The sequence below is a fragment of the Lycorma delicatula genome, chromosome 2 (assembly GCF_047948215.1).
Source record: "Lycorma delicatula isolate Av1 chromosome 2, ASM4794821v1, whole genome shotgun sequence".
Lineage (NCBI taxonomy): Eukaryota > Metazoa > Arthropoda > Insecta > Hemiptera > Fulgoridae > Lycorma > Lycorma delicatula.
In genome coordinates this window covers 236,896,852-236,909,095 of record NC_134456.1, presented here as the reverse complement: position 1 = coordinate 236,909,095, position 12,244 = coordinate 236,896,852, and the positions used below count along the sequence as shown (strand labels likewise).

General features: G+C 33.3%; 1 pseudogene; it reads right to left on the bottom strand.

Annotated features, from left to right (window-relative positions):
* Positions 1 to 12,244, bottom strand: part of LOC142320094 (gamma-aminobutyric acid receptor alpha-like) — a 72,640-nt pseudogene that overhangs the window by 41,317 nt on the left and 19,079 nt on the right.

The following is a 12,244-nucleotide window of genomic DNA, read 5'->3' as shown; positions in this document are numbered from 1 at the left end:
TTTTTTTGCCGTGCGCTATGGGAAAATACTTGAAAAAATTATTAATAATAGACTCGTTTGGGTTTTAGAAAAAGAAAACCTGATATCACCATATCAAGCAGGTTTTCGACAATACCATTCATTCTACCACTGATCAAATGATCAACTTAGAGAACATTATATATAACAGCTTTATTACAAGGAAACAATATATCGGAGTCTTCTTTGATCTTCAGAAGGCTTTTGATATGACCTGGCGACACGGAATAAAGCTCCAGATACATGAATGGGGCATTCGTGGCAATGTGCGAGTTTTACTCAACTATATGAATGACCGTACTTTCCAAGTACGTGTCAACAATGAATATTCATCTGAAAAAAGCTTGGAAAATGGCATACCACAAGGTTCACCGTTGAGCGGTACCTTGTTTACGATTGCTTCAATAAATTGATATCAGATATTGATATAAGTAGAAATCAGCAAAGGCATCTATGTTGATGATTTGGCAATTGTGTATGTCAGCAACAAGACAGCTATGGTGAAATATAAATTACAATGAGCGATTAACACTCTAAATGAAGTTGCAAGGAATAATGGATTCCAATTTTCACAAAAAAAAAATGTGCTGTGTACACTTCTGTAGGAAGAGAATTCCTCACCAAAGTCCTATTTTGACAATCGGCAACAATCCAATTCAGTATAAGGTTAATGTGAGTTTTTAGGATTGGTATTGGATAAATACCAATCCTAAATGTGGGGGTTTCATATACAGGACTTGAGTGATAGATGCAAAAACGCCCTAAACATTATCAAACATCAATTATGGCTCAGATAAAGAAATATTATTGAGACTATATAAGGCATTCATTCAATCGAAACTAGACTACGGATGTATTGTATATTCATCTGCTAGGAAGTCGCATTTAAGAAAGTTGGACATAATTCATAATAGCAGAATAAGATATGCGACAGGCGCTTTCCGCACAAGTCCAGCGACTAGTCTAATGTCCAAAGCCAGAATAATGCCACTACATAATAGAAGAGAACTCCTTTTGTTAAGACATGTAGCAAACATATAGGCTTTTCCTGCTCATATAAATAACAAACTTTTTAACAACCATCCTTTGGCTGCATTATACGAACATCGTGCTACCTATTCCAGACCAGCCGGAATTAGGTACCACGAATTAACAAGAAAATACGAAATTGCTATTCCAGGGACATTAGCAATTTCTACTAGAGAAATACCGCATTGGCTTTTGCCAGCAGTAAATACAAGGTTGGATCTCTCTCAAGAAGAAATAAAAAAAACCAGCAGTGATCATCCAACAGGAATTTTTATCAACCATCAGTAGTTACGAAGAACATATTAGAATTTATACTGACTGTTCCCAAACTGAATATGGTGTTGGATGCTCCATATATGTAGATGGAGCCCACTTTTGGAAACTGCCAGATATGGCCAGTGTCTATACGGCAGAACTTACTGCCATTCACCAAGCTCTTCGGTACACAAAACAGTATTGCAAAGAGAGAGTGCTAATATGTTCCAATTCTCTAAGTGCACGTGTTGCAATTCGGAACAAGAGCAATAAGGATGACCTAACTGCAAACATCCAGTCCATTTTGTACGTTCTAAATCAACGATGACAGCGATGCACATTTATATGGACTTCAGGGCATGCTGGTATTGCAGGTAATGAAAGTGCAGCGAAGCTGCCAGAAAGGCAACAGTCTGCGATAACTTGGATGCAATTCCTGTAAGGGTGGCAGATGTTAAAAACTGTCTAACATAATAATAAACAAGTGGAATACTGATTGGAGGAGTTTAAATACAAAATTAAACTCGGTCAAAACTTCTCTGTATAAATGGAAAAGCGACGTGAAGTTGACTTGCTGAGAATAAGTGGCTGTAACCAGACTTAGAATCGGTCACATGCGAATAACAAATTCATATTTGTTAACCGGCAAAGAAAGACCAATGTGCAGTGTTTGTAATAAAACACTTACAATTATGCATCTAATGGAATAGTGTACTATATATGACGACCTCAGAAAGAGGTTCCAGCTAAGAAATGATATTGCTGCTGATTTGGAAAATGTAAATGAAGAAAAAATAGTTGCTTATTTACACGCCAGTGAACTTTTTAAAAGTCTATAAAAATGAAAATTTAAAGCTGTGTTAAACAAACTCTAAGGGGGTAGTTTTTATATATATATAAGGGAGTCTCGAAGTCTGGCACGTATAGTGACGGGAGGTAGGCCTCTTGCCTAGGCCGCCCGGGCTCGCCTGCATGCAAGAGCAGGGAGTTGGGGTGTGTCCAATGGAGGCATGGGGGACCCTCAAGGGTGGACTGAGGATGCAAGCCTATGGGTATGCGCAATGCATGCCTGTAGCCAAGTAGGTCAGGACCAGGAAGGGCAGCCTCCTGCAAATGTCTTTCTGCTTTCTTTAACGTCATCTTTTTTTTAAATTTGAGATCACTTCTACAATTAATACATTTTGATACTTTGAATACTAACTTTTAAGCTTGTTTTATCCTGTTTTACCTAAACTGCACTAAATACAGCCAATAAAGAATTGTAATTAAAATAATCTGCATATACTACTTTATTTAAATTCATTCAATCATTCATCAAATTCAGACCTTGCAACTGAATCTCTTTTCAATTATCAATTGTTTTTTTTCTTCCTTTAACAAGTTATCAAGTAGCTTTTACATTCTGCATAATTTTTCTATCTATTCTAAACACCTTTAGCTCCTTTACTTTCTAATAACAGTGGCTTTCTCTCTGCACTTACGATACGACTTCCTTATGTTTCACTTCTCTCTGGAATGTTCACTAACTTTCTTTAACCCACGTCAAACTTTTTTGAAAGAACTTTTACATTCACATAAAACATTTCAAACTATGCTTTTCAGCTTTTATAACTTATCACTAACCATCAGTAATTTTTTTCCTGCTTTGATAATTTCCTTGTTTAGTTTGACCCATTCATTTTCTATAAAACCTGTTTTTGCAGTAATTAAAGTTACGCAAAATGAAATTTTCATTTTACAAATATTATGGGTTATCTCAATGATATTTAACAAATCTGATTTACGTTTAAAAAATAATTTTTTTAATTATTATGAATGTAAACCTTATCTTAAAAAAATTACAAAAATAAATCTAGATAACTACAGTTTACTAATAATACCACCATGCAAATAAAAAGAAGTTTTGTTTATGTTGTACATATTATTATGTATGATTTTTCTAAAGTCAATCTTTTCAAGACCCATATCCCACTGTACTAATATACTGTACATATAATCCAATTTGATATAGAGAGTAAAAAGTAAATAAGATGCCACTTACCTTATTTTTTTGCAACTTTACAATAGCGTTTTTGTGGCAACCCACATCTTCAGTTATAATTTTTGTTTTTTTTTAATTTTTATATAAAAATACATATTAAACTCAAAGACATTTAAAATATATATAAAATTTTTTTGATAATATATGTAATTTCATTTTTTTATAAAATTAAAATTGAAAGTTAAAAATTAAAATATAAACATTTTTTTTCTTATTTTCATTTAAAAAATCACATTTAGAACTTTTTTTTAATAAAAATTAAATGTGTCATGGCTAGCCAATATTACAGTACTGTATGGATTTATGTATTACCATTGTTTTTATTTGAATAGGTGCTGCCATCCGCTGCAGACTTTTTAAGTGTCATCTTCATATTCTGTATGCAAGTAGATAAATTTGAATTTTCTCTTATATTTATACATATAATATTTCTAAAAATAAAAGAAAAAAAAGTTAATGTATATGCTCACAGATATCTGAGAGGGTAGTTTCTGGCTCAGCAACATAGGAAGAAGATCTTTCAGTTTTTCTAGTAGGTCTTTCCTTTCATGTCGTACTTGTAACTTTAATGTATACCTTTCTCCAATTTTACATTATACTGAAAAATAAAAAAATAGAAGCATTACTTATTTATAAATTTAATAATATAAAATATAATAAATAATAATTATATAGTATAATAAAACAGTTTATTATACTAAATAATTTAGTATAATTATATACTAGAAAATAACTATGTAATAATGTATATATAAGTATTATTATAAAACCAGCAACAATATCATACAATGTTAAAATTGGACAAATTTTTCTACATAAGTTTATAAAACAGTGATAACTATATAACTATAAAAACTAAAACATTAGCTTTCAACATATCAAATCCAGTCCCCAAAGATTCCATGCTGAATATGAAAAGAATTTCTTGTACCAACATTAGAAGAAAAAGAAATGACTTTCAGTGATGAGTATAATATGAAAATTATTAGCACATCATCTGAATTATTTATTTACTTTGTAGCAACATGACAATATTTAGGTGAAATGAAAACAATATTGATTAAATATAATATGTCAAATTAAATTGAATCTACATAAAGAGAAAAGTCTCTTCTGTTGAAGATATATTTATCAAAAAGGAGCTAGGAAAAGCAATAATGAAGAATTGTGTGGGCTGATCTTTTGGAAGTGAAACTTAACTTTTATAACGGATCCAAAGAGCATTGAAGCTTTTGATAACGGCTGTTAGACAAAGTAGTTGATATTGACAAGGTAACAAACTAAATCTATGAAGAATAGAAAAGAAGGTTTAACATGTTTTGTGCTATGGATGTTAATTAACAATCACTATTCCTATTAACAATGCTTATCGACATTAACAGCCACTGACTAACTTGATATATACGGAAGGGTCCAAAAAAAATGTACTCAAGTGTTTGTAATAACATAATATCTAAATAAAATGAATTACACTCACTCATCTAATGTGTAGTGTAGTGTAAGGTATTAGATTTGTCATGGTAGATAAAGCTGGCAATTTATGCCACGCATGTGTGGGTGGTGGGTGGTGGAACGAGCCAGTGCAGCAGAAGACAGTTGAGTAGCAACAATGGCTGAGGTTTGCTTATCGTACCGCCACCAACATGTTGAACAATTGCTCGCATTCGTGATAAATTTGAAGCCGTCGGAACTGTTAAAGATGTGCACAAGGAAAGATCCGGCCGACCACAAAAAGGTACAAGTCCAACATCCATTGCTGTGGTGTCTGATCACTGCAAAAATCAGAGAACCAGGGAGCATGTGAAAGTTGGGTGAGCCGGTCAAGTTTAAGATGAATTATGAAGAGTGCAAAGTGGAAAGTGTACATTCCAAGACTGCTACATGCAATGAATGAGAACAACCCAGATCGAAGGATGGAGTGGTTTCAGCACATGGTTGACAGGGATGAGGAATTTACAGGGAAGTTTGTGTGGACTAACGAGGCGCAATTCAAACGTAACAGTACTGTGAACCAAACAAATTTACTTAAAACTTTACTTAAAATTTTTTTGTATTAGGTCATCATTAGAAAACTAATTAAAATTAATAAATTAATCAAAGATTAAAAAATTTCGAAAGATTTATAAAAGAAAGAAAGAAAGTTAAATAACTATTATATCGTTCATAAAAATTGTTTTAATCGAAACTAGGATAACGAAACTAGGTGAGATTTAAATATTAAAATTATTGTTAAAATATGCAGGTAACAAGGATTTAAAAATAAAGAGAAAAAAGAAATATGGCGGTGATGTTAAAAAATATTAAAAAAATTAATGGTAGAACGTTTTATTTAATTTTCAAAAACTAATTTTAAAATAATTTCTTTAATAATGTTGTATTATAGTGGAAAAGTTTTAGATAAATTTTTTACTTTTTATGATATTTTATGCCGATTAATTATTCTTAATATCGTTTGTATCACGCTTGTTTTTTTTAACTTACTTATAAATAAAACACATAAAATTACTTCACGCTCATAAGGGTTACGACGTTTATTCTCAACATTAGTTGAATTACTTCTTATGTAATATCGTCCGTCCGTCGGACTGCTTTGATCGTTCATTCAAAGTCCGATGAAGTTCAATTTCTCATCTTAAGATTACACTATTTTATTCGGTAATTTATATTTATTAAGTTTTACTATGGAGTATTATTTGATCTTTAAAGTGAGAAATCGGTCGAAATTTTTTGCTAGCCTTAAAAAAGCAAAGCCTTTCCCCCGTTTTACGTTTATATGAATTTTTTTATCGTTTTTACGTTAGGAATATAAATACAAAATGTCCCAGAAAGGTGTTGGACAAACTTAAGAGACTAATTTAGAATATCAAAACAAATTAAAAAAAAAAAAAAAATGCGGAAAAATCGCTTACCTCGTTATATTTTCTTCTCTGTTTATCATTTTGTCTTTTTCAATGAAATTTTAAATATAAAAAACGGATAGAATCGAGGGTCATTTAATTATCAAAAACGTAAACAGCTGCGGACACAAAACAGTGTCAGAGGGTTACGATACCTTAAGAACAGTTAAGTCGGTAACCCTACTCACCGGGTCGGTTTAGTGGTGAACGCGTCTTAGAAAATCAGCTGATTTCGAAGGATCGAGAGTTCCAGTGTTCAAATTCTAGTAAAGGCGGTTCCTTTTATACGGGTTTGAATACTAGATCGTGAATATCGGTGTTCTTTGCTAGTTGGGTTTCAATTAACCACACATCTCAGGAATGGTTGACCTGAGACTGTACAACACTACACTTCATTTACACTCGTACATATCATCCTCAGAAGTAATCCTGACGGTGATTCCGGAGGCTAAACACAAAAAGAATAAAAGTCGGTAACCCTGAGATGGCTTTTGCCAACAGTTTGAATAAAATTGTTTTCTTTATAACCTCAAAATCTCATTTTACGATGGCGAATTCTCTTGAAGTTTGCGAATTAGTTGAACCGAGTGCAGGGATCTGTTTTTTTTTACTTTCCTTAGGTGAAAAATAAGTTAAAATTTAATCTCGTACGATCAAACAATACAGTCAAAGTTGTACGAACCGCTGAAATTTTTACAAGCGGATAGAAAAATTTAAATACAGTCGAACTCAACGATTGACGGCCACCGTTGCGGGCGACCTATTGAAGGGTCAACTTCAGCCTTCAAAACGGTAAAAATTCTTTCATCTAAGATTTCCGAGAGTTACAGTTCAGATTATAGCCGAAATAGTGTACCACTAATTGTCGGTAAAGTACATAACAATGTCACCGATAAGCTTCCGTATTGTAAAAAAAAAAAGCGCAAGGTGGATTACAAGAGAGTCGACGTATCACCCAAAGGAGACGAAACTTTGTATAGACGGAGACCTGAAAAAATTGTATCGGCGCGGGAAGATGATGCTTTTTTTGGACGGCAGTCAAACCTGTAATCGGTAACAAATGTAATCGATCAAGTAACAAAGAGCGTTTCGGTCGGCAGAAAGGAATACAGAGAGCAAACTTTCATCTACAGGTGACGGTAAAGTCGCGCAACCCAAATTGTTCTGCTTTGTAGGAACGTAAAAGATATTTTAATTTGGATAATTTTTTGTGCGACAGAATAACGTACGGTAGCACCGGTAAATTACGCCTACGGGCAACAGTCGGTGTGGCAAAAAGCAGTTTGTTTAGTCCGAGCGGCAATCTCTTTTACGCAAGAACAACGCGCCTTTATTGTCGGGAGTACCTGCGAAACGGTATCGTACGCGAAGAGTCAAGAAGATTTTTTAAATGTTTTTCCAGGTGCTAATGCGCCAAACAAATCCTCTATATGTCGTTTATTAATCGTTTTCGGGATACAGCTAGCGCGCACGACCGTAAGCGTACAAGCGGTCCGACTGTTTTAACTGACGACAGTCTGCAGACGATAAACGAAACACTTGTTCGTTCTCCAAAAACGTTTCTTCCAGAACTTTCTAGCCGGATCGCGCTATCTTACGGAAGTGTTCATAAGGCTACTAAAATTATAAAATCGCATCCGTACCGGATTAACGTAAGTCATCGGCTCCAACAACCGGATAAGGAGAAACGAATGCGGTATTGCCGGCGATTTAGAAGTTTCATTCGAAATGTCACTTCTGTTCTAGGCAAGGTGTTTTTCAGCCGTGAAGCTTGGTTTCATGTTGTACGTTAACAGTCAAAATTACAGAATAAAAAAAATACAAAGATCAAATTTTAAGATTTTTACGTTTTAAATGTAACGGGTAACTCGAAAGATGAGTTTAAATTAATTTTTTTTTTTTAATTAAAATAGTATTATTTTTTCTTACCGCAGTACGGGTAAAAGGTTTTTTACGGTACAGTCTGAAAGCCCTATTGATGTACAAAATACAAATGCAACAAACTCCTATACCCCTTTTTTTTTAGCAAAATATAGCTAAAATGTACATACTTATATCGTATAAATAATTCAATTTTGGGGAGTGGAAAATATGAAAATATTTTGGGTTTTGTTAATTTATAATCTCGATAAAAAATCTTTTGCGAAACGTTTTTTGTTTAAGTTCCCCGGTAAAAATTTGAAATTTAAACTTTGTATACCGGTATTACCTTCGGAGAGAAAGGATGTATTACATTTTTTCAATGATTGGAAAAAAGGGTTAGAGGTGCTTCGGTCGAAATATAATTTCAAATTTTTACCGGGGAACTTAAACAAAAAACGTTTCGCAAAAGATTTTTTATCGAATGATTTTTTATAGAGGGTTTCCAAACCCTCTATATACATCTTTATATTTAAAACATGTGAGGTTTGGAGCTCAGCGCTAGTTAAGATGATGTACAATTTTAATAAAAATAAAAAAAAAAAACATTCTTTTTTATTTGCATAAGGAACAAGTAAGAAAATAATGTTGAATGTAGGGTATTTTAATTACAATGTTCAACCGGTCTTATTCAGAAACACGAACAATAAATCTAGAGTTCTACTGTAAACGTTTTTTTAGCGTACATAACATTTTATAATTTTATATCTTTTTACAATTTTTGACACGCCGCGCCATAAATAACTCATCTGAAATCTAATTCCTCAAACAACCAATCCTTAAAGGTATTTACGTTAATAAACTGAATTATGTTTTAGAACGTAAGTTTTAAATCGGTTAGCTTTATAAGATATTTCCCAGTTTGCTGACTGACATATAAAGTTCTTGCGATAATTTAAGGAATTACAAACCTAAAGTAACATCGAGTTGTAATTATAATATTTTTATTTATTTTATTTTATTTTACATGTTTACCAGTTATTACTGGTAAACATGTAAAATAAAATAATATAAATACGCTCACGTCATAAACCATTTCCAATCTACCAGCTATTAGACATTAACCCACCGGGTTGGTCTAATGGTGAACGCGTCTTCCCAAATCAGCTGATTTGGAAGTCGAGAATTCCCGCCATCAAGACCACGGATTTGGTAATCCGTGTAAAAATAACTATAAAAATAATACCTCCTCTGACGTATTATCTGAAAGGTAATTACCGGAAGCTAAACAGGAAAAAGAAAAAGCGGTTAGGCGTTAGATATCTCATTCCTTTACTTTTTACTCAATTTTAAGCACATCATTAATCTCTAAGATCGTTATAATAACGTTTAATTGTTTTCTCAGTACATTATTAAATGCTAAATCGTTTTAAATTTGTTCTTGATAAACTAATTTTTTATCGTTATTCCTCGAGTAATTTATTTCAAAATAATTTAAAGTTAAATTAAAGAAACACGAGAATGTACTGGAAATATTTTATCGAAAATCATCAGTTGATGATTTCTGTTATTCCTGGAAATAGCGTTTTCCATTTTATGTTTTTAATAATGTAAGATTATTTTTGGTACTGACAAAATCATTCGCAATCAAAAATTTAGTTTATACATTTTTTAATGTATACATTACTTAATTTTTTTTAAAGCTTATTTCATTAAATTAAACAAAAAAAATGAGTGAGATTTATTTTTCATACAATTACTGCTAGTGCTACCTACAGTAGTGGCAATCTACCTACATCAACAATATGCAAATCTAAAAAAAGTTTTTCTAAAATATAAAAATATAATCTTTTTATGTACGATTTTATGTGCACGTTGCGTATTTTATAATAAAATAATATTAAATATATACAGAGTAGCGCACGAAAAAACAATTTTTTTGGCAATAATTGTTTAGGTTAATAATTATTATTATTATTAATGTGTATTATTGCCCTGAGGTAGGTAATCCCCACGTCCGGAACACAACATCTACGTTCCACGTCGAGGGCGGCAACAGCTGTACTTATGTACAATACTTATAGCTGGCTAACAGGTTTGCGAGCTAATTCCTCGGTTATGCTTTTTTAATTTTGACCTGGTTCCGACTTCAGGTCACCAGACAGACTGGAGTTTTCGGCCACCTGCAGGATTTGGACAAACAAACGATTTGGAAATGGATTCATACCGTTTTTAGAGCGCTGGCGATGTGGCGGCCAGGGTCATTGTTATTGCAGGTGTAACGGAGACCTTTCCGTTGTCCACATGCCCCCTGCGATGGCAAGCGTGTAGCCATGGTGCCCATGTATGTCGGTGCATGGGAGCTCTGAAAGCTTCGGTGAGTAGGAGCCTGGAGTCGGTGCAGAGACTGCGCATCCGCTCTCTGCCAGGACATATGCCGGTAGTAGCCCTGGAGTGGGGGTGTACCCCGGCGGCTAGCCTTGCTACACAAGCGAAGAAGAAAAAAGTAAGGAATCTGATAAGATAAAGAAAGGTGCTGATAGAATCAGTAAAGACTTAAAGAAAAGTTTATTTGGCTATAACGACAAATATTATTACTAATTACATATTTTGTATTATTATAATAATATTTTACGACAAATTTTATTACTAATAAAACAAATCTAAATAAAGAAATAATACGTTGTTTGTTGTTAAGAATAAAATTAATCGACACAGAAATTGTATGGAGGGTATATCAGTAATAAAACGATCCGTCACTACTTGCGGGGGTTACGTTTCGCGAATGCCAAAAACGCAATACATGCAAACCTAACTTTAAACCTTAAGAGCGGGTTATTAACCGCGTAAGCCTCCGTGACGCGAACGGTAGCGGCCTAGCCTTTCATCCGGAGGTCCCGGGTTGGAATCCCGATCAGGCATGGCATTTTCACATACGTTACAAATCACTAATTTCATCCTTTGAAGCGATACTTAACGGTCGTCCCGGTTCCGGAGTTAAAACAAAAAAAAAATCTTAAATCGCAAACAAATGCATCGTTACAAAGAAATAAAACGGTAATACGCGATAAATACTTTCTAGTAAGTACATCCAGGTTAAATAAATATTTTAAGTAATTTTTGCATCCGACTTTATTGTGAAACATTCGATGTTCAGTAACATTAACATTACAATGTTTTATTTTAAAACGGAAAAACTAAAAACCTGAACCGTCTCGTTTGATAAAAAACTTCATTATTTGTGTTTGGTTTTAATTTTTTCCGAGTTCTTTAAACTCTTCATCGTACAATGCCGGTGCCAAGTCTAGTTAAATTCTAAAATTCATGGAAAGTTCTAGAAAAGTATCAATTTCAAAACCTTTAGTCGCTAACTGTCCGCGTAAACCAAAAATTACATTCAACGATTTTAGGTTAATAGGCGTAACTGAAACCTCGTTGTCGTTATCCTTTTCCAAAAGGTAGTGAACGGTTTCGTTAACAGCTCTTCTAGTTCTTTTCTTGGGAGTTCCTCGTATTTAGTTTGCAGAAGTTATTGAACGTCTGAAATTTCAATTTCGTTGAAGTTTTCGTTTTTAATTTCAAGTGTTAATGAAAATCTGTTTAAAAACACGCTCGAAGGGAGAAAGAGAAGGTAATTATCAAAATCTAATTTTGTATTTGTTTCTGTGTTCGTAGAAATTTAAATTAAACACTGTTGGAGTAAAGCGTTTTTAAACGGACATTTTATTAGTTTATTATCTAACAATACCGAAACGTATTATCGGTATTGACATTTTATTATTTATTCTGTTAAAACCAAATACAATGCGCTTAAAAACCACGTACCGTATTCTTGAATGTGACGAAGTGTAGAATTAGATTGTTATTCTGCTTTCAGCTATCCTATTCGATTCTTTTTTTTCGGTTCTTTTACGTCGCAGAAAACGAACCGCGGTCTTGAAAAGGCCCAAATAAAAATTTTCTGAAGCAGCACCCCCACTAATTTTAGCTTCGAGCCGTCACCGATTTCTTTTAACACACCCTCCTTGAATTCCGATGTACATATTAAACGGGGTCGTCATGATTTACCACGTTTTTCTGGTTTTAACCTTCCTCTGTCTATAAACCGTCTATGAACGGATGAAAACACCGTACAAAAAGGTAA